Source organism: Paroedura picta, chromosome 4 (assembly GCF_049243985.1).
Source record: "Paroedura picta isolate Pp20150507F chromosome 4, Ppicta_v3.0, whole genome shotgun sequence".
Taxonomy (NCBI): Eukaryota; Metazoa; Chordata; class Lepidosauria; order Squamata; family Gekkonidae; genus Paroedura; species Paroedura picta.
The window spans coordinates 78,625,403-78,649,106 of NC_135372.1; the positions used below are offsets into that span (position 1 = coordinate 78,625,403).

Consider the following 23,704-nt stretch of genomic DNA (forward strand, 5'->3'; position numbering starts at 1 on the left):
CCTTACTCTTTTATTTAATAGGACCCTGTCCTATTTAAAGATATACATTGTGCAAGATGTTCCTTGCAATGGGAATGGTTTTCAGAGCATATCATTTGTATTTAGGGGCTGCTTTAGACTAATTTGCACAATTATATTCTGAATTTGTTTAAATGCCTGAGAGTGCTGTGGAGTCCTACCCCCACCATTTTTTCTTTGATATCTTGGTAAACTCTTTCAGGTTAATAACTTCTGAAAGAGAGAAAATATTTGAATTCTTTGAAAGTAAATCAAAATGTTTATGATGTTTAGAAAGACACTGTTACTAGATAGCTCACAAACTATTACTGTGATTGACCCAAAGACACAAATTGCTTGTAGATTCTGCCAAGAGAACAGATGCTGATGCCAGGAGGGTATCTACTGTAGCTTGGCATTTGTCCTATAATTGCTTTCCAGGAGAAAATAAATTGTTGTATGATGACAGAAGAAGGTGAATGGCATCTCACTGAAAGCTACTTCAGAGATCAAAAATATGTGCATTTTTTGTGGTATGTTATCATCTTGCCATCATTTTTATGGGTACCTGAGTTATCTAGCCTTCTGCACCGTATTGTTTACTGTAGTTGATTATTTTAGTTCTGTGCTGCAAACTTAGTTCTGTTTGTTTGTGTGGATATAGAAGTAAAGTAATTGCAATTTTTGCTGGCAGGACCCAAGCACATGATTTTTGTATGATAGTTTGAATTTCTGCATAAGGCCAACACACATACTCTGAAACTGCATAATCTAGAAAATTAAGTGTATAGAAGCCTATGTAGTTCCACCCCTATGTAGGTATTCTGCCCAACTGCTAGAGTTTCAGGATAGTTGGCACTGCTTCTGCTACTGTGCCAGCACTCTGCACTCTATTGTGCAAAAGAGAACCAAGAAGATGCCTGCACAGGATTCTGTTCTCTGTTTATGATGAAGGTTCTGAGGGGATTCCCGCATACAGATGTGAAGGGATAACCTAAGTCGGCTACTAAACATGAATTATAACAGTAATGAAATAATAAGAGTCATGAATATACAACATCTGTAACAGCTTTCACTGTAATATTTGATCAGGGCTCTGGTGGGTAGAGACTGTCCAGACTTCATTTCCAGTCAGCAGCCTGCCCAAGCCTCAGTGGCCTGCACAAAAGGGGGAAGGCAGGGAGGGCCATTAAAAATCTAAGGATTCAGGAAACAAAAGTAGTCAGTCATTCAAAAATGGTTTCCTTTGTAAGCTGTTTACAACTTGTGATTAGTGTGGTTGAACCTGTAAAAATGTTACAATTGAAAGGTTCTCATATATTCTTTATTGCACCAAGAATCTGATTGTACATACAATCAAGAATATATGAGAAACTTTCCAATTGCAGCCATTTCACATCACATTTCTGCATTTGCGTTGTCCCAATTTTCAGTCTCCTTCCCACTTGATGGGGGGGGGGAGTTGGGTGAACCTCTAGCCGGCATTAAAGGAGCACAAGGCTGGAGAGAGCTTTATTTCCTGTCTTTTGACTCTCGAGTCTACAGCCAAAGCAAGCAGGGGGAGGGGCAAGTGAAGCACAAGGCTGCTTTCTTTTTCTTCTGGGAGTGGGGAGGGGAAGCAGTAGCCTCACAGAGAATGAGGAGGGGAAAGTAAATCTAAGAAGCAAATGTCTGCTCCTAGAAGTGTGGGCTTTTGGAGCACAGTCACTTTAAAACAGATCCCAAAATGAGGGCAAAGATAAGTTTGCGAGGGAATAGCAACTGGGCACCAGGCAGTCTTTGAATGGATGCTCTGACCAATAAGTGACAGACTGCTTCGCTACATCAGAGGCATGGAAAAGGGAATCCAGCAAAACATAGAACTACAATTAATACTGGGGCTCTCAGAGAGGTTTCTTCAAATGTAGTGCGTTAAGTATCAAGTGTCGAGCTGGCTCAGGCAGAGTCACCTGAAACTCAACCTCTCCAAGAAGATTGGGGTACAGCTTACTTCTGTACCTACTGCCAGGAATTTGGGAGTGATCTTCGATGCCTCCTTATCTAAGGAGGCGCAGATCAAGAGAGTAGCCCAAGTAGCGTTTTACCATCTGCACCAGGCTAGACTACTAGCACCCTATCTGTCTCCAGAACACTTGGCCACAGTGATCCATGCAACAGCCACTTCCACATTAGACTTCTGTAACTTACTCTACACAGGCCTTCTCCTGTCCCTGGGTTGGAAATTACCTGGGCTGGTAAAGAATGTAGTTGCTAGGGTCCTCACTAAATCATCTTGGAGGGCCCATATACAGCCAGTTCTGAAACACCTGCATTGATTGCCAATTCTGTTCTGGATCAGGTTCAAAGTTTTGGTACTTAACTTTAAGGCCATCCGGGGTTAGGACCCTGCGTATTTGTGGACCCATTGTCTTCTCATACCCCCCCCCACAGGGCTCTTCACTCTGCATGTTTAAATCTGCTGGTGGTCCCTGGTCTATGGGAGGTGTGCCTGGCCTCAGCCAGGGCCTTTTCAGTCCTGGCCCCAACCTGGTGGAATGAGCTCCTGGAAGAGCTGAGGGTGCTGATGGAGCTATTACAGTTCTGTAGAGCCTGCAAAACTGAGCTCTTCCACCAGGCATTTAGTTGAGGCCAGGCTGTGGAAGAACTGGGTCCCAATGGCCGTAATGGCCTTCATAGCCTTAAATGTCCCATCCATCTTGGGCAACCTCCTGAGATTGGGCGGGCGCGGCCCTGATTCTCTCTCCCCCCCTCCTGCAGTAAGAAGCTTCCCGGGCCGCAAGCTTGCGGCCTGGGAAGTTTTTTACTGCGGGGGGGGGGGAGAGGGAGCCACGGCCCGGCGCCAAAGCCTTCGCGGCCCAGCACTGGGCCGAAGCCTGTGGGCTGGGGACCACTGGTTTAGGCCACTAGGAAATGTTTTTGTTCTTTTTTTATTGTGCTTTGTAAACCACCACTAGCCAGCATGATCTGAGAGTAATAAATAAATAAATAAATACCATCCCACTGTATATTGATAAATTATGTTCTAAGCAGGAAATTCTATTTTGTGTGTGTGTGTGTGTGTGTGTGAGCAAGTGAATGAGTGAGTGAGAAGTGCTGTCAAGTCTCAGCTGACTTATGGTGACCCCATGGGGTTTTCAAGGCATGTGATTAAGCAGAGGTGGTTTGCTATTGGCTTCCTTTGCAAAATCTTCTTTGGTGGTCTCTAATCCAAGAAATAGCCCGGTTTAGCTTCTGAGATCTGACAAGATTTGGTTGTACTATACTGTTTCTCATCCCTGGTATTCAGTACTTGAATTCAGTTTAATTTTAAAAATTAATTTCCATCAGTGGCTGGTTCCATTTTTTAAAGGATGAAATCAGTTTTTAATCCCATATGATGGAGCATAAAGTTAAGAAAGCTCTAGAACAGTGGTCCCCAACCTTTCTGAGGTTGGGGACCGGCAGGGCATTGGGCCTCACCCACGCATCGGCCGCCCCCGCGGCCGCGCCCCCGCATCGGGCCGCACCCGCAAGCCGCGCCTGCGCATCGGGCCGCGCCCGCGCCCCCGCATCAGGCCGCGCCCGCAAGCCGCGCCTGCGCATCGGGCCGCGCCCACGGGCCGCGCCCTCGCATCAGGCCGCGCCCGCAAGCCGCGCCCGCACATCGGGCCGCGCCCGTGGGCCGCGCCCCCGCATCGGGCCGCGCCTGCGAGCTGCACCTGCATGGGCGCGGCCCGGCCCCGATTCCTTCTCCCCGCCCTCCTGCAGTAAGAAGCTTCCCGGGCCGCAAGCTTGCAGCCCGGGAAGTTTTTTACTGCGGGGGGGGCGGGGAGAAGGAGCCGCGGCCCGGCGCCATGGCCATCGCGGCCCGGCACCGGGCTGCGGCCCGCAGGTTGGGACTACTGCTCTAGAAAGGTCCTTTCTTCTCTGCTCGCCCTTGCCAGGATCTTTAGATGAGATCTGTTCTGTCTCTTGTCTCGGAACTACCCGTATTTGCCAGCGTATAAGACGACTAGGCATATAAGTCGACCCCCCACTCAAAATATAGAGTTTGTTACATTACATTACAGTACTATTGGCCACTATGGGCAGCTATGTCTATCCCAATTGAAGTGCACCTGGCGTATAGGACGACCCCCCCCCCCCAATTGGAGGCATGTTTTTCAGGGGGGAAAAGTAGTCTAATACGCCAGCAAATACTGTAGTTAAAGAAACCTTGACTCTTCCTAGTTTTGTCGTGGGTTTTTCTTAAGGCAGTGCCGAACAGGCTAAAGCTTAGCAGCTTGTTGTGCTTCTTCCATGTACTCCAAGGCCTTGGGATATTATAAGCATGCCTTTTTAAGTCTTCAGACAACTAGAAAACCTTGGATTTGAGAAGGTTTTAGTATGTGTTAAAAGCTGACTTCTTTCCCGCCCCACTTTCCAGGTGTTCTTTGACTCTGGGTAACTCATTTTCCTTCAGCACATTTTTACCTTAGTAGACATTTAACAGCCGCAATTGCAACACACTCTGAACTCAAGGATATACTTTGTCCTTTCTTGTTTGAGAGTCTTTGTTTCCCTTTTTTACTTGTGAGGATGTTCCCAAGGGTGGGGGAAGCCCTTCAATTTGCCACAATAAATTGTGACAATAAAATCATATTAGCTTTGGTAATGTACAAATCTGCGTTTTCTTTTATGTTTGCTTTAATATATAAGTTAGAAATGGAAGTTTGCATGTATCAGACATAATAATGAATTTCAAAGCAGCAATTCAGCAACTATGTATTGTGGAATTGTTTTACTTAAATACTGTTTAAGTTGAGGGGACATGTTTAGGATGAGTGCAGACTAAGAACTTATAAATTGTAGTCTTAATATGATAGACCTTTGAATCAATATAACATATGTACAAAGTTTGCTTGGTGCGTTATATAATTCTTTGTAGGTATGTTGTGATGACATGCTGTGGCCAGAGTTCATTTCTTTTTATGCCATTAATATTCAAGCCCAGCAAAATACAGACATTTGAAAAGAATGTGCTGCATTCTATGGTGGTGTTCCTATAGAAGATTTCCATAGAGAGTATGAATAAATGACGCAGAAAAGTGCTCAGTCCTTCCATTGAGGCATGTGCAAAAGGATAGTACCCCTTACTTGTGAGTGAACTGGAGATATATTTTTTTTTCTTGAGCTTTGACACTTTCTGGAGTAGCCTTCTGCACTAGTGCAGAACCCATATGTGTGACTGCCAGATAAATACACAAAGAACAACAAGTTCCAGATAAGCAACCCATTTTTCTCTGTTTAGTGGGTACTTGGCCTGTCTGCCTGTCTTACCCTCTCAAGGAAGATCATCCTCTTACCCGGAAAATACTTTGCGCCTACATTTGAAGGCCAACTTGTATGTTGATAATCAAAAGAAGAATAATTGAAAAATAGTTATGAATAACAACTCAGCTAAATATTAGATTAAAAAAAGATATAGCTGGCACCATTCGATTTTATTTGCATGTATGTTGTGTGGTCTGAGAAAGGTTAAGGTAGATTTATGTTCTAGTTTTATGTTCGTCATTGATGATGGTTGTATTTTGATAATTTATTGTTTCACTTAATTACTGGTGTAAAAATCTGGTAGAATTAGAGATTTTTATGCCATTGACAGCAAATCATATAGTACGTTTTCAGAAGTATCATTCTGGTCTGTATCCATTTGTACATGTGTGTGCAAATTTCTGAGTAAATAATACATCAATTCTAATGCTGCTTTTGTTAATAGGGAATGGACATTTGTACCTGTGTTGGTTTGCAGTTTAGCTGAATTTGTAGCAAGGTTGTCCAGGGTAAATTAAAAATAGTCTAGTAAATTGGATCATTGATTTGATGCAGTATACATTTACGCTCTGACTCTGCACTTTACTGTCCAACTAGCAAGATAGTAATTCAGGTAATGTAATACTTCTGACAGGGCCCTATGAACAGTTATCACATGAATATAGGTCTAATAAGAACAACAAGAGTGCATAAATGACAATGGTATGTCATGCCTTTTAGTCTGCATTTTTTCCAGTTCTGTAATCCTAATCTTAGTACATTGTTTATTGGAGGTTTTGGCTATTTGATGAACATTAAAAAAATATTTTGTTAACTCACTCTGCAAGAAAGATGGGCTATAAGTGGAGGAAAAATAATAAAACATTTAACCTTTATTATGATAAATAACAACAGAAATGATAGAGAGAGAAGAAGAAATCATGATTCAGTTGGACATTTCCAACCAGCTCCATATTTTAGTGTGCAGACAATCTAATGTAGTTGATGGTCTGTTGGATTTTGGAATGTAACAGTAGAATTGAATGCCTCTAAGCTTAACCTACCTCACATAGCTGCTTGTAATACAAACCGAGCTAAGAATTCAGCAGTCACTAATTTGTGTGCTATTGAAATTATTGGCAATTTAAGGCTTCCTGAGATCTGGTACACATGATTGACCATCTGTGTGGAGGGAAGGCAGCAGAATGAAGATGCATATTACAAATTATAATAAATAGGTCAGATTCTCTTGATGGACTATGCTGTCCTCTTAATTTTTTTTTTTTTAGAAATGTGTAGCTATGCATATTCCCAACGCTTAGGTCAGATGATTTTTTTTCTAAATAGAAGACATACATAGCAGATGTGCCTGAAGTACATGAAATCCCAAGAGGACATGGGGAAATGATTTTTTTAATGCTTCCTGATTGCTAAGAGAGTTATTATGTGTCATAGGGAAACTGAAAGGATGAATTTATCCTAGAAACAATATCCATGTATTATTGTGAAAAGAAGTGAACTCGGGATAGAAGAAAAGGGTAATTATGAAGACTGAGGGTTCTAGGGCTTTTTTTGAAGGGGGTGGAGGGAAAGAAATCAAGCATATTGTGACAGATCAACTCTACTTTCTTTTAAATGACTGTTAACCATTTTCAGTATGACTCCAGGTCTGGCAGTGGCATATAGATGACTAGTTCTGATGGACAATCATTGCCTTCAAATAGAGATGTACAATGCTGCTGGATTTATCAGGTGCTTTTGATACAGTAATCCACAGTATTCTTCTGAGATTCCTGGAATATGGTGATTATAGAGATGTGACATTAAAATCTGTTAATCCTACTTTCTTGATCTTTTAAGAATCAATCCTTAGGCAACAAAGTAACTTCTGCTGCATAGTTCTCTTGTTGAGTTCCATAGGATTTAGTTACTGATTTTATGTAAAATCTGTGTAAAACAATTGTCTAGGATTATCCAAAATTTTGAATGGGTTGTCATTAATATGCTTGACCTCCAGGTGTACATTACATTGAATCAGCCTCCAGGAGCAACCATCTCTTCATTAAGACAGTACCTGTAAGAGTGGTCGAGGGCCAGCTGAAGTCAGGAGCCAGATAAGCATAGTCGTCAGAGACAGTCCAGTTACTGAGAGCGAAGTTGAGAGCCGTATGCCAAGGTCAGGAAAAGCCGATAAGAAACCATGCAGGAGCAGAGCAAAGGGAAATCCAAGCCGGACGGGAGGGTTAGTACACAGATTGCACTCATGCCCTAACGCCGCTGCAGCCGTGCCTAAAAGCAGCCCTGCTAATGAGCTGAGTGATTCCAGCTGGGAAATCAGTCACTCTCCCACTCTCACTCACCTACCTCACAGGATATCTGTTGTGGGGAGAGGAATGATAGATGATTGTATGCTTCTTTGAGACTCCTGCAGGTAGTAAAAAGTAGGGTACAAAAACAGTTCTTCATCTTCCACTGTGTTAAAGCCTACTCTTAATAAAACAGACATCTTGCTGATTGAGAAGGCTGTAGGAATTATCCCACTTTAGATATATCACTAACAGACTCAATTAAAAGTTGTTCTGTTGGATCCAGTCTTTCTTCTGGAAAAGCTGATATGTAGCCCATTATGCACGGCCGCCGAAACGGCGATTTCGGGTCATATGGAAAACACGTAGGGGGAAGAAGCGAAGCAAACCGCTTATGCACGGGATGGAACGCAACGGCGGCAAAACCTAGAGTAACTGATTATGCACGTGGCGACCCCAGCACCGCTTCTGGTTGTGCCCTGGTCACCCGGAAGCTGCGCTTTCTTCCGCGTTTCGCTAACGTGGCTTTTTCGGTGGCATGCACCGAATCTGTGGCCGGTTGCAGCCGGCACCGTGCGTTATTGGTGATTTTAGTCGCCGCCATTCCACCCCGAATTTGCGCTATTCATCCCGTGTATAATGGGCCTATGAGATGGCAAAAATGCCTTTGACTAACTTAACTCTGAACATATGTCGCTCAGAAATTCCAGTACTTCCACAGGCTGCCAGTGTTTCAGTGCTCAAGTTAAGTTACTGGCATTAATCTTTAAAACCCATCACTACCTGGGACCCTCATATAACATCACATCCACCCATATGTGCCCACAAGGCAGATGACACTGCTCAGACTCACACTTTTTCTGTGGCTTTGCCTGTGCCGGAAACAGGATTCCCAGTGACCTGAAAGAGGTCCCAACTTTACAAAGGTTTCAGTGGTTCTGGAAAGGAAAAGAAGTGTTGTGGTTTTCTTTCTTTATTTGTGTTTAAATTCGATTTAGGCAGTCCCATTGATAAGGGAAAAGCGGAATATAAATATTTTAGCTAAATTCCATACTCTCATACCCTTGATCAAACAACAGCATTTTGTTACAATGGTTTAAATAATAGTTTGCATCAGTTTTGTTGCTAGTCACTCAGTTGTTCATGATACATGACATCCCTTTTTGCATCCACTACAACAATGCCTGGTGCCCACATGGATGCTGGGCTTTTTTATACAGCCAGATGTATTAACTTTATGGTTTGGATGCCATGCCCACCATTAGGGTTACAAGTAAGGTAGCCAGGTTTACTGGTTTGGCCCCCAAACTCCCCCACCCAACACACCTGAACTTGGTTGAACAGTGAGATGTAGCTGACATCACCCCAAAGTGGCATTGGTCTGCTGGTGTCTTGTGTGGTGGGGGGGTGGTGATGCTCTGTTTTTGGGGCAAACTCTGTGCTTCGAAAAAATTCTACTATAGAACTTTGCCCAAAAGCCAGAGTATTGCTCCCTGATGCCTCTAACATGCCAATGTCACTTTCTGGTGATGTCAGCATATTGTGAGGCTCCTCCCCACTCCCAGAATGCTAACACTCATCCACTGCTAGCAGCATCAAAGGATCTGGCAACCTTAGTTACAAGTATAGATCCTAGCAATGGTACAAGAAGAAGCAACTCACAACAGTTGATGATACGTTAAAGATATGCAGCTGAATGTACGTGCATATAACAATGCTATGTAACTATGCAATCCCTATCTGTGTTGCATAGTATGGATAGCGTATACCTCCACATGATTCTTTTAATATGAATGAGAGTGATCTTCATTTCCTTTTTAGAGTTATTGAGTGTGTGATTACTTATGTATAGAAAGACATGTAGAGCTTTAGATGCTTTTACATATACTAAATAATGTACTTTCAATCCACTTTCAATGTACTTTGCAACTAGATATTACTGCGTGAAATAGCAAAATCCACTTAGAATCATAGAGTTGGAAGGTAACTCCCGTGTCATCTAGTCCAACCCCCTGCACCATGCAGGACACTCCCAACCCTATCGCTCATCCACTGTAACCTGCCACCCCCTAGAGCCTTCACAGAATCAGCCTCTCCATCAGATGGCGATCCAGTCTCTGTTTAAAAATGTCCAAAGATGGAAAACCTGCCACCTGAGGAAGCCTGTTTCATTGAGAAACCGCTCTAACTGTCAGGAACTTCTTCTGTATGTTTAGACGGAATTTCTTTTGAGTTAATTTCATTCCACTGGTTCTGGTCCATCTCTCCGAAGCAAGAGAGAACAACTCTACTCCATCCAGAGTTGTTTTTAAATGATCACAAAAATGCATTGAAAGTGGATTGGAACTATATTATTCAGTATATATAAAAGTGCCTGTCTCTCAGTTATGGTGATTTTTGCTGATGCAGTAATGTAAATGTAATGTGTACATCTAAGGGAATTTGGAGAAGAAGCAAAATATATGTTGCTTGGGGAAAGTAACTGAGATATGGGTATCCCTGGATATAAGCCACATGGGAAAAGACCTTTTGGACTTGGTTACTGTTTTCCTGTCAGCTTGTCACTCCTGATCCAGATTTGACTGGGAACTTTGCTGCCCCAGCTCCCATGTGGGAGCATAAATCTGGGGCAGACGAGGTGTATCAGGTCAAATGCTCCACCGTGAGGGAGAAGGAAGAGGTGGGACAACCTGCCCTGGCTCAAACTTTGGCCTGTAGCCCAGCGCAAAACTTCTCTTGCTGTGTCCAGGACCACATTTCTCAGTGTCCTTATCCTCTGAAGAGGTGGCCACTGGCTGGCCCACAATATGGAGACTTTTCGCATTTAAGTCATGTCTACTGATTCTGTGTTAAGTTCGATGTCACCCAAAAACGTCTGCCGAAGTTGAATTTTTCATTCCTAGTGATGGCAATACATCCCACTAGACCAGTATAATATTGTGGGTCAATGCACAATGCTTGAAAAGTAAGATGAGTCATGACAGTATGATGCTAATTGTACTCTGTTCTGATTGAGAATTTGCTGCTGCTGTGAATTTTTGCACAGATTTTTGTGGCATTGGTTTGAAAATGATCTTCTGATTATCCTACAGTAATGACAATCATGTTCTTTTAGATCCACCCCCTCCCCCAAGATGTCCTTCCCTGCCTTTCCTATATGATTTATATCTGGGGTTAGTCATATTCTATACTGTCTTTGTGCATATGTATAGGATAGAAATAATTATACTATCTTCACATTTGTTATTCATGTCCTGTCCCATAGTAGCTTTCAGAAGCTATGATAGAGTTATTTAAATTAGGGATGCCGATGGATTTCTAGGTCAGTCCTTGAGGAGATCAGCCCTGACTGCTCCTTAGAAGGCGAGATCCTGAAGATGAAACTCAAATACTTTGGCCACCTCATGAGAAGGAAGGACTCCCTAGAGAAGAGCCTAATGGTGGGAGCGATTGAGGGCAAAAGAAGGACGACAGAGAATGAGGTGGCTGGATGGAGTCACTGAAGCAGTCAGTGTGAGCTTAAACGGACTTTGGAGCATGGAACATGCAAGAGAACTATTCTTATTGATCACTCTCTTATAAATAATCTTAACACAGCCCGCGGTGCCGCGGGCGCCGCAGACTAAATAAAGCGGTAAGGCCTTGCGAGGCGGGATGTGTCCAAGATGAAGAAGGGTGCCGATAGGGCCCTTACTCCGGACAGACTATTGGAGGGACCAATTGGCAGGCGCAAAGCGCCTGCCGATTGGTCCCTCCAATTCTGCAGTTGCTCCTTTGCCAGCGGCCTGACGCGTCGGGAGGCGCGAAGCACCTCCCGATGCGTCAGGCCACCGGCAAGGCAGTCCCCGGCAAGGAAGCGAAAGGCTGAGAGGCGAGCGTCGCGCGGCTGGCAGGGGCTACCTGCCCGCCCGCCTGCCGCGCTGAGAGCCAAGGGAGCCAAGGAGCCCAAAGGCCGAGACGCGACCGTATTGCGTGATCTGCCACCTGAATACTTAATTGGTGCTCATCCTAGATGTAGCAGAGAAGAGGGTATGCAGTTGATGGTTGTGAATGCTGCTTTAAAAGTGTGGTGTGTGTCTGTCTAGATACTTTGAATAAAATTGTGGCAAGTTTGCTGTGGCAAGGGTGAGACTGAGAGAGCCCTGATATCACTGATATTTTAAATTCATATATTTTGACCACGAACACTGGTTCAGAGCATCAGCAACATCCTTGGAATTAGAAGGAAAACTGAGAAGAGGAAGAGGAGGAGGAGGAGGAGGAGGTGGTGCTGGTGGTGGTTCTTATATGCCGCTTTTCTCTACCCGAAGGAGGCTCAAAGCGGCTTACAGTCGCCTTCCTTTTCCTTTCCCCACAACAGACACCCTGTGGGGTGGGTGAGGCTGAGAGAGCCCTGATATCACTGCCCGGTCAGAACAATTTTATCAGTGCCGTGGCGAGCCCAAGGTCACCCAGCTGGTTGCATGTGGGGGAACGCAGAATTGAACCTGGCATGCCAGATTAGAAGTCTTCACTCCTAACCACTACACCAAACTGGCTCTCTTGCATTCTGGACCAGCTAGAGTTTCCAGAGCAGTCCTGCATAGAGTGAATTACAGAAGTCTAATCTCGAGGTTGATCAGGAACTCCCAACTCCACTTGAGCTGTGGTTGGATGTGGGTAATGTAGTACAAATCTTGGCTCACTTAACACCTTTGAATACTGTGGAAGGATGCAGGTTCAGACTGCTAACTCCCTTTGGTAAAGAACGGTCAGAACAGTTTTATCAGTGCCGTGGAGAGCCCAAGGTCACCCAGCTGGTTGCATGTGGGGGGAGTGCAGAATCAAACTCGGCATGCCAGATTAGGAGTCCGCACTCCTAACCATTACACCAAACTGGCTCATCCACATATTGTTGAGAGCACAGCACAAACTTCCTTATTATCTTTCCCAGAGTCTTCAGTTAGATACTAAATAACATGGGAGATAAGATCAAACCGTGCAGAATCCCACAGGCCAGTGGAGCAGGAATCCCCCAGCACCACCTGAGACCAACCCTCTAGGTGCCCCTTAGTCCCAGCACTGAAAGGTGGCTCAATAAAATACAATGGTTGATAGTATTTAAGGCCACTGAGAGATCCAGCAGCCTGATGAACTGCTTACCAACCCACTAACTTGCAAAGCCCTTTGGAGACAGCTGTGAACAGCGGAACTTACATATAATATCTATAGCAGCTTCCCTGACAGCTAAAAACAGACATTAAGGGGCAGGATTTGGAAGGGCCAAGTCAGAACCTGCCAGCAGGAGGGCAGTAGATGTAATTGCAATTTCATTTATCTCAGTTTGTCTTTAGGGAACTCCCGTTGATGGTAGACTGAAAGTTTGGCCCAAGGTCACCCAGTAAACTGTTTTATACACCTTCAGATCTTACAGGCTGTCTAGTTAATAAAGCTGATGTAGTGGCTGAAGGAGAAGAAGAGAGTGGAGGAAACTACAGCCGTACAACTTCCACACCTTGGGGGGGGGGGGGGAGTTGGATCTCAAGGATCTGGAAGATCTGGAAATGCTTGCCTTTCTGCACCAAGCTATGGGTAGCACAATTCCTTTATCTAACAACTGATTGGTAGAGTCAGATGTTGTAGGAGTAAGTAGGAGAGATGTTTGGGGAAAGGGCCTGAGCATCACATTGGAGGATGTATACATTTCAAGTATTAGTCTAGTATTAGTCTAGTACCTATCTCTAGTACCTATGGTATGAATGGTTTAAAAGTTTTCATGGGGGGGGGGAATAAGCCATTCATACCACAGATTCTGTTTTTGAGCCCCACATATGCTTTCCCTGATCCACTCTTTATAACTCTATAAATTCATATTGCTATAACTTTATAATTATGGGGTATGTGTATGTGTGAGCATATGTACTTTTGCAGCCTTAAGAGTTGGTGGTGGTCTACTATGAAAGCTTGACTGACATGCTATGCTAACTGAAGCCTTAATGATGTGATTGCTCATCAAGGCTTGAACTTTTAAAAGTCACAAAATTGTTTTCGCTAGACTTTGCTGTTATGGAGTGGATAAGTTGCAATTCATAACCACTAATTGTAATTTTAAGGCCAAAACTGAAAATTCTCTTTAAAAAAATTCTAAAAGTGTGAAGGTAGAAAAATAAACTTGAGGCATTTAATTAGTTGTGCAAAATAAATAGTAATACAACCACTACTGCTCTTTTAACTGTATTTAATTGGACTTTGGAATCTTTACTTCATTAGCATCTAGGTATTATATCACTGTAATAAACACTCAGTATATAAGCCCTGTACTTCTCAATATAATTAAAATCTAATTACTTCAGAAATTGTTTGTATTCATGTATTCAGTAAGCAAAATGTAATCTTCCTATGTTTCGTTAAAGGAAGAGCCACATCATCTTTAGGAAAATATTAGTAAAGAGGATACTTTTCTATGAAGAAGAAACAGTCTTGTTACAATATAATAGTGGAATTGTGATACAAACTACAAAGCGATTACAGCAGAGAAGAAATGGCGTCTCATTGATACAACACATGCTGCTCCTTAAAAAAAACAACAACTGTGACCTAGATTGGTGGAGACAATGAAAGCTGTTGCTGTGAAGAGCAGCTTGCTTGCCATTCCGATTTTGAATGAAATGCAGATAATATAATACTAGCTTGGCCCATACAAAGACCTACAGTTTGGAAGAGAGAGTTGCAGAAGTGAACTTATCCTGAACTCTTTTGTTTAAAAAATACAGTTGTTGGATAGATTTCACATGGGCTGTAACATTTATTTTTTTTAAATAAAAATATGTAAATATATTTATAAAACTTGTAAAGCTAATCCATAGCAACTGCAGATAGGTTCAGGTGGATAGCCATGTTGCTCTGATGGAGCCAAATGATGTCTGAGTCCAGCGGACTCAAATTTTATTTTCTTCTGCAAGTTTCATTGAATTGACCAGGATTGTCACTAGAGCGCAAACTGTTTGCCCTTGTACTGCTACCTGCAGTACACTGATGGTTTGCAGAGGAAAAAATTGTGTTGTTCTGTGCTTATGCTTTATGGTTCATCTTCTGGGAGAATGTCGGGGAGATCTGATTTTAACTTCATATGGTTCATGATAGTTAGCAGGACATTTATGAAAGTATACAGTACTGAACTGTGCAGAGCCTTGCATAGTTTAAAACAGCAATCAAAGTCAGAGTATCATAATATTAATTCATCCCTTCACTTGGAGGATTGTTATATGTTAAATTCAAAATAAGTAGTGTTTTCAGTAGCAGTTAGGTTTCACCCCTTATCTTTGAAAAACATGTGTGCTTAGGGCAATGCTTATATTGTTCTCTAAAGTGATCTTGATCAGTGTGTTTTTGCTTTAATCAACCTTCCTTCTTTTTTTGGAAATTGTGGTTATTTATATTATGTTTAAACAGCCACTCCTGTGAAACTGTTCCATTGTCATTATCTGAATGAGGGGCTGGTTAAGTGAGTGCTGTGTAGCTGACAGCTCCTTAAAAAGAAATAATATGCTGTGATAATTAAAGGGGAAAAGCTTCCTTCCGCTTCTGTTGAAAGAATTTGAAAGACAAAGCACTAGAGCTCAGCTGGGGTGGGGGGGTCAAGGCATCCTTCCCTCTGTCAATCCTGTTCTACAGCTTAATACAGCACAGAGTTCCAGACAGCAGTTGATCAGAAGGAAATGTGGCCTGTTCTCCAGAACTCAACACAAACTGCACTTGCCATCATCATTTTTCCTTATGAAAAACAGTTGTAGAAAATGTTGCTTTCAAGAATGGCCTGTTAATAATGGACAACTGGGGCCCCTGCAAGCACTTGTCAGAAATTATCTCATTTTCCTCTGTATCCCCACTATTTTCTGTTTCACCTCCCTGGAAACCACCCTAATATCTCCCCATTGCCGACTTCCTTATTGCCACCCCCCCCATCAAGCCTAACTTGTATTACACCCCCCCATCATTAGCTTTTCCTTCTTTGCTTTCACTGTCAGCATCTCCCCAGGAAAAGTCTGGTCCAGTAGAACAGTGGTTGTGAGCACCCAGCCAGGCCAGTAGTGTGGTGGCCTTTACCGCAAAGGCTGCTTTCTTCTCTTCTTCCCACCCACCAACTAACCTACTGTTATCTGTCCCTGTGCCTTCAGTTATCTCTTCTTCCCTGCTCAACAGTCTTTCTCTATGTTGCATAATGACCAACATTAGACTTGGCTGAGCTGGAGTGAGTCATGTAATAGTTTCTGCTAGACTGATCTAAGCTGTGCAGGTAGTGAGCATCTGGTAGTCACTGCTGTTATTGTCCCTGGAAAGTTGTCCACCATCAGGAGACATGTTAGTGCCCCCCCACCCAATTTCAATCTTGCACCTCACAATGGTTTCTGCATTACAGAGACAATGCTTAGGAGGCTTGGCAGTAGAATTACGTTCGATTAGCAAATGTTGGTACTCACAGAGTTTCATGAATATTCTCTCCTTAAAGCCACAGATGACTTTGATGGATTAAGAGGCTGATTCAGGATAAGGCAGCTTCAATGGTGTTCACACAGGGAGGACTGCTTTAGGGGGGAGGGTTGTCAGCTCGGGGATGGGAAATACCGGGAGACTTTGGTGGTGGGACTGGGAATGAGTGGGGTTTGGGATAGGAAGGGACCTTGGTGATGCTATGAAGTCCCCCCTCCAAAGCAGCCGTCTTCTCCAGGGGAGCTGAGCTTTCCCACCTGAAGATCAGTTGTGGAGCTGGTGGGATTGGGGGCAGGGAGGGACCTCAGTGGAGTCTAATTCTATGGAGTCCACCCCCCAAAACAACTTTTTTCTTCTTTGGGGCTGATCTCTTTAGTCTAGAGAAGAGGTATAATTCCAGAGTATACCCAGGTCGCACCTGGACACTCACATCCCTAGTTGTGTGTGTGTGCTTGTCACTGCCTCAGTAGAAGAGCCTCTGCTTGGTATGTAGAAGATCCCAGGTTTAATCCCTAGCATATCCTGTTAAAATGATCAGATTATGGAGTGTCTGCAAGACCTCTGCCTGAGACCCTGGAGAGCTGCTGCCATTCTGAGTAAGCAATACAGACTTTGATGGACTGAGGGGCTGAACCCAGAGGTGGAGCCACAACAAAAGCCTTCTTTCCTAACCGGTATAATGCCATGGAATCTCCTCTCCAAAACAGCCATTTTCTCCAGAGGATATCTTTAGGTTGGAGATGGCCTGTGATTCCAGAGTATCCTCAGGGCTCTGATCTCACCAGGCAGGGTGTTCCGCTAGGCAGGGGCCAAGGCTGAAAAGGCCCTGGCCCTGGTCATGGCCAGTTTCATTTCTTTGGGGCCAGGGATCCTGAGCAAGTTCTGATCACTAGATGTAATTGCTCTTTGGGGAATATAATTGGAGAGGCGGACCCACAGATAGAACATTACCAGACAGTTTAGGGCTTTAAAGGTTATAACTAAGACCTTGAACTAGATTTTGTCTTCAGTCTGGAGCCAGTGCAGCTTGGAGAACAGCTGTCAAATGTGTGCTTTCCATTTGGTCCCCATGATAACCTGCACTGCTGGTCTGTACTAGATGAAATTTCAGCAGCAACTTCAAGGGGAGCCTTGCATAAAGCGAATTACTGTCTCTGCCTTATCTATGAAAATTTGTACATTTGCCTTAGTAATATTTACCTAAGAATTTGATCCTTGATTATAACAACAGTCATTTTGAACCCAGCAGCACTCTTCTGATGGTTTCAGTGGTAGTTTCATTCCTGTTGTGATTGCTGCTGAAGCTGGGGCAAATAAGCTTTCAAACAGTTCTTTTATCAATTCTTTACTGTAGCATACTTTCCTTTCATTTCTTGCCAGGTGGCATTAGATTTCTTACCTCTGAAATTGTAAGGGTTAGTTTAGTTGGGTTGGTTGGGTCACAAGGTGATTGTGAAATGTTCCTGGTTGGTCATCTGTGGAGGAATCTCTCTGGTCGGCTATATTTTCATGCCCCCAAAATTTGTCAGAACACACCAACCATTGCAATATGTAATTGAGTAACAATAATAAAGAATTATAAAACTAAATGAACAAATTATATAATTGTAAATTATTGTAAAATGATTGTCATTTTACATCAAGTCACTATAGGGCCACAACCTCGGTGGGGGCTTGGTGGGGACTTTGGCAAGATCTTTTAATACTGGTTACCTTCTAGGTAGAAACCAACTGAACAGGAATGAAAAAGGCCCTGGAAAAAATTCAGCTGTTCATAGGAAGTGATGAGTGTTACACAAAGCCTGACCTTCCAGTATTGTTTTAAAATGTCATAGATTTTTGTCTACATATTGATAGTGTTTGTCTGAAATGATTAGCACTGGAAAACAGAATAAAACACTTAATTTTTATATCAGAAGAAGCTATTATGACTGTATTAGAAGTATACCATTTTGCTGAATTCCTGAGGCTGAGCTGGTTCCCATTAATCAATCACTGCATCTTCTGGTAGTTCTCTGAAGTAAACTGTGTTATCATGGACATCAGCAGCTTTATGAATTCTCATGCTCCAAAATAGGGAGAAACGTATTCTGTTCCCTGAAGAAGTGTTCGTTTTTATCCCCTGCTTTTCTGTATCCCAAGGAGTCTCAAAGTGGCTTACCATCTCCTTCCCTTCCTCTCCCTGCAACAGTCACATTGTGAAATAGGTGAGGCTGAGAGAGTTCTTAAGATAACTGTGACAGGCCATGGATAACCCAGCAGGCATAATGTGGAGGAGTGTGGAATTATACCAGGATCTCCAGATTAGAGTTAACTGCTCTGAACTACTACACCATGCTGCCACTGCCTCTGCTCCTATAAAACTGACCCTTGTGCCTGGGTGTGGCCATCTGACATAAGCTAGGAGTTCGTTTATTTTGTTATTGAATTCTGTACTTGACTTCATAGATTATTGTTTCAGTTTCTATTAAGCAAAGTAATTACAGTACAATTCTAAACAGAGTTGTTTAACATGATTTAAAGTCCGTTGAAGTCTGTAGGTTTAGAAGGGTTTAGGTTTGCCCTAAGAGTCCATTGAAAACTTCAGTGGTTTTAGAGAAACTGAAAGTTTAGTTTGTTTATGAGTTGTTAAGTAAGTTTGATTTATTTACGTGTGTTTCTAGAAGAGGAGGCAGGAACTGACTGATAATTGAATATACTTTGAAGATCCGTCCTTGAAAGCTGTATAATTCACATACAGATCTGAAGAGCTCATTAAGAAGAACCATATACAAACCCTGACACACTAAAAGAATATTAAATCAGTTCAAATTGTGCATAACCATATAGAGTTACTGAAGCATTTCATAATGTTGAAAGAGCTTGAATTTGAAAAGGGCAAGTGGTTTTACAGAGTTAGCTTCAATACGTGTTTTAAATTGTCAGATCATCTCTTAGTGTTTAATCTTCTAAATGATGAAGAACTTGGTTTCTTAAATAAGTGTCAGTAACTGAGCTGTGGAGACTCTTGTCAGGATTTAGTCACAGGACATGTTGAATCCCAAAATGATCATAAACAGAAACTTAGATATGTGTAAATAAAGGCACCTTGGGAATGCTGGATCTTACAGAGCGAGAATTCTAAAACAGTGAGTGATATCACAATCTATCCCTAAAATCAAACAAAGGTCAGTGCAGAAAAAAAATTGTCCACTGCAGCCAGGGATTTGGATGCTGGAAGGGGAAACAGCTGTTAGAGAAGTAGGGGCTGGATAGACATATGTTCTGGCAGAGATAATCTCATAGGGAATTGATCAGGCAGGAACCAGAATAATGGAAAGAGGGATACAGAAAGCAAGACAACAGAAGAATACACTTGTTTGTTGCTCAGCTTATATCAAGGTGAGAAGTTGATCTTATATCCAACAGTTTAAATTGAGTGTTGCTTCTATTCTCTTGTTTTGAAGCATCCAGCCTATATGACTGCAAAGTGTGGCAGAGATTTGGGCAAACAGAGAGACCACAGATTGGGAGATGAATCTAATGAAGCAAAGTGCCAGAGGCACACATTATCAATATTGCAAAGTGATAGAGGCTGTCTACTAATAGACTAAGTATAATGATGATGTTTCAGAAATTGTCTCCCCCCCCCCGCCCCACTTCTAAATAGGTTTGGAGTTAAAAGCAGGAATTAAGGATTGCAAATTTTGTTTGTATGCATGTGTCTGTGCGTGTGTGAGAGAGAAATTTCTCAATTACACTCTAGTTGGACATTGGTTGCAATATGCCCAAGGTCCAGTATACTGCCTGCCGTGTGTATTAAACATTTTAATCGGGGAAAATGGTGGAACAGTGTTTTTTTTCTTTTTCTTTAATGGCTTTCTGAACTGTCAGGAGACCCTTCCAGGTTTTAAAAAACAAGAATTTTAGAGAATTCTAAAAACAAGTATAACAGCAAGCCTAATCTGAAATGAGAGGGATAGTTTTCATTCATCCATAGTATCTAGGAACATAAGCAAGGAACTTAAGCTAAATCTGTTCTCCTTTCAGTTTGCAATAGATCAAATAGATGTGCAAGATGCATAGATGTCAGCACCATTCAGTCTGAAGGTAGCATTGATTTAACCAGCAGCATTAATTTCTCCAGCAGTTATCAAAATCACACATTTAAAGTCTTCAGTATCACAGTTTTAAGGACTACCTTCATGTTTGGCACATTTACTGGTCATTTCAGAATATAAATATTGTAGGTTAATGTGTCCGTCAGTCCATCAACTGCTGTTTTGCATCCACAACAGTTCTGAAAATGATATGCAAATTTCATTAATTCCTTACCACTAAAACAATCAGTTAGTTGCAGCTCAACACATCCTGATCTGTTTCTGCAGATCTCTGTCCTGAACAACATGTTCACCTTTGCTCTGTATGGAGATGTATAGCAGCAGTGTGCCAGAATTCCAGATGAGTGATAATATTCTCTGTGGTGCAATAATTGAACTTTTCTTTCCTGCTGGTACATTTATTTTGCAGCATGCAAAGTGCTCCATAAAGCACTATTTGTTTTGATGTCAGTGTATAAATGGTAAGTAATAGTAGCAGTACCAGCAGTAGCATGCCCGCTGAAAGAAAATATTTATAATAAGGTGAAAGTTAACTGCAGACTACATGAGGCTGGGAGTTCAATCCCAGCAGCCGGCTCAAGGTTGACTCAGCCGTCCATCCTTCCGAGGTTGGTAAAATGAGTACCCAGCTTGCTGGGGGGTAAATGGTCATGACTGGGGAAGGCACTGGAAAACCACCCCATATTGAGTCTACCATGAAAACACTAGAGGGCGTCACCCCAAGAGTCAGACATGACCCGGTGCTTGCACAGGGGATACCTTTACCTTTTTATTTTTTTTAATTTATCAATATTTTAATTTCTATCCCACCACTCTTGCGAGCAGCTTGTGGCCGGCCACAACATTCATGAATCCTCCAATTACTCCCCCCCCATTAAAACCCACAAGCAATTAAATCCAAATATTTGGGCAGTGATAAAACTCCTCCTCCCCACCCAACCAGAGAGTAGCCCACCTCAGGGGAAGGAAAATAGCCTGGCAGGGCCCTCCTGATCTTACTTGCTTATATCCATCTTCAGAATCTACAATGTATCCCTTGTAAATTGTGTCATTTAAATTAAAAGGTGGTTCTGGGGTTGAGCCAGGAAATGTAATTTTAAAAATATCCCCCCCCCCAAAAAAAAAACCCTAACTGGGATGCATATAATGTTGAAAAATAGTAGAAATAATAGCAGCTCTGGTTTCCCTTTTTGGATTTCAGATTTCAAATCACAGTATTACTGAGATTCTCTCTCTCTTTTTTAAGTTTACAGCTCCTTAACTTTCAATATTACTGGGCTGATCTTGTTCCTTATGTCTGGTTTCTTTTAATTGCTACCTTCTGGGGCAAAAACTTTGTATGAGGTCTGTTCTTAAATATAACAGTGGGATAATGAACTCCCATCAGGGATCCAAGTGGTATTGCAACAGTAATGATGGATTATACTTTAAGAAGCTGTCATGCTTTTTTCTGCATGGCGGTTGCCTTCCCCATTTTCTTCTGTGTTTTTTTAATGTTGTTTTTGGCTGAATCACATCTCCATTTTCAAAGTAAAGATATTGTGGATTCCTATTCAGTGAGATTGAACACACCATTATTGAAATCCAGTTTTTTAAAACTTTTTCCCAAATGGGAAATTCTAGTTTCTAGATTTAATTTGCTTCAGATTATGCCACCTAGGTTATATGAAGTTTGATGAAAATCGATTTGATGACTTTTCAAAAAGAAGAATTATGTGCAATATTGCCAAGGCTGCTGGATTGAGCAGTTATATTATGTGCAGTTCCATATATCTCTTGGCTTGAAAACCCTAAGGGTCGCAGTAAAATGGCTGTGACTTGACAGCACCTTGTACATCCCCACATAACCCCTCTGCGGTTATGAATTTGCTGGCTTTCCCAAGAGGTTCAGCCTTGACCAAGGTCATTGACTTTTTGGCCCCAACCTGGTGGAATGAGATCCTGGAAGTGCTGAGGGGCCTTATGGAACTATCTAGGTTCCAAAGGAGGAGGAGGAGGAGGAGAAGGAGGAGGAGGAGGAGTTGGTTCTTATATGCCACTTCTCCCTACTCGAAGGAGGCTCAAAGGAGCTTACAATTGCCTTCCCATTCCTCTCCCCAAAACAGACACCCTGTGGGGTGGGTGAGGTTGAGAGAGCCCTGATATTATTGCTCAGTCAGAACAGCTTTATCAGAGCCATGGTGAGCCCAAGGTCATCCAGCTGGTTGTATGTGGGGGAGCACAGAATCGAACCTGGCATGCCAGATTAGAAGTCCGCACTCCTAACCACTACACCAAACTGGTTCTCACAGGGCCTGCCAGATGAAGCTTTCCGCCAGGCATTTGGTTGAGGTTGGGCGGATGACCGGGGTTGTCAGCTGTGGGCCTCCCCTGGTTATGCGTTGATTTCAACCCCTGGCCTTATACCATCTAGGTTATTGCCTATATCCCCATGGCTAGAATAGTAGAGCTGGGACTCAGGGATTCTATTTTTGCAGTTATGCTGCCATTTATTGCTTTGTTTGTTTTGTAATTTTATGGGGAGATTATGTTGTTTTATTTTGATTTTTATTAGTTTAATATTGCAAACCGCCACGAGATGTATGTCACCATGAATGGTGGTATATAAGTTAAAATATAAATAAAAATGTTTCAGTGACCTTTTGGTTTCACTTCCTGCTCCTACATGTTAGGATTTTTTTGTTTCCTTTAAATTCATTGTTCTATTTAGCCTCCCTGCTGTTTATGTTAATTGGCTGTTGTAAACCACATGATTTTTTCAGTGATGTTGCACATGATATGCTGCCATAATCAACCTGTTTAAATGACAGCGACCTTTACCCCATGAAGGCCATTGCACCAGGCTGCCACCTGGTGTTTGAGCTGGGGCAGGTTTGTCTCACCCCTTCCTGCTCCCACATGGGGGATCTTTTGGTCTGCTGTACCTTGTCGATCCTGGATTTGTGCTCTTGCACAGCAGCTGGGGCAGCAAGGTTCCTCCAGGGTAGCATGGGCCTTTTGAAAAATTGTATAATGATGAAAAACTGTGTTCTTAAAAAAAAAAATGTACCAGATAGTGCAGCATGGCAGAGCTGCTTGGGGCATTTCCCCCCCCTTCCCTTCTGGAATACCATACTTGGGTGTGGGTAGGGAGGAGGTGGGCCAGGACGGCCTCATTCTTCTACAGCCACATGGCCCAGGCTCAACACAGGCCCCGTTGATGCCCGGGGCAAAAAGGGAAAATGAGGGCCTGAGTTGTGCCAGGCCTGGGACAACACTGGACCAGCAGCAATGTCATGCAAAAGTGGGGATTTGATCCACCGCCAGAAAAACGGTGAGTCAGGCCAAATTCCTGATGCAGAAAAGGTCACCGAAGACCAAAAACAAAAGCAAATGATGCCACAGGAATGAAGAAGCCAGAGAAACAAAATGTTGAACATCTTTTTTTTTAAAAAAAATCACTTACATGAAAATGCAACAAACTGGCTCCATTCCAGAATTAGTAAGTGAATCCCATCTTAGTGGGTGTTTTCATCTTTCTTGGGTAACAAGATGTGTGGCTTATAGGAAATAACTATTTGT

The 23,704-nt window shown here is 42.7% G+C and overlaps 1 protein-coding gene across 21 annotated transcripts in view; it reads left to right on the forward strand.

Moving 5' to 3' along the window:
* Positions 1 to 23,704, forward strand: part of DAB1 (DAB adaptor protein 1) — an 825,935-nt gene that overhangs the window by 576,461 nt on the left and 225,770 nt on the right. Inside the window, exon 1 of one of the 21 annotated variants that reach the window (XM_077333579.1) lies at positions 19,404 to 19,424. The exons of the other annotated variants lie outside the window; for them this stretch is intronic. The gene's annotated coding sequence lies outside the window, so the exon portion shown is untranslated. Of the gene's footprint in view, positions 1 to 19,403; positions 19,425 to 23,704 lie in introns of those variants that run through there. 21 annotated transcript variants of the gene reach the window in all.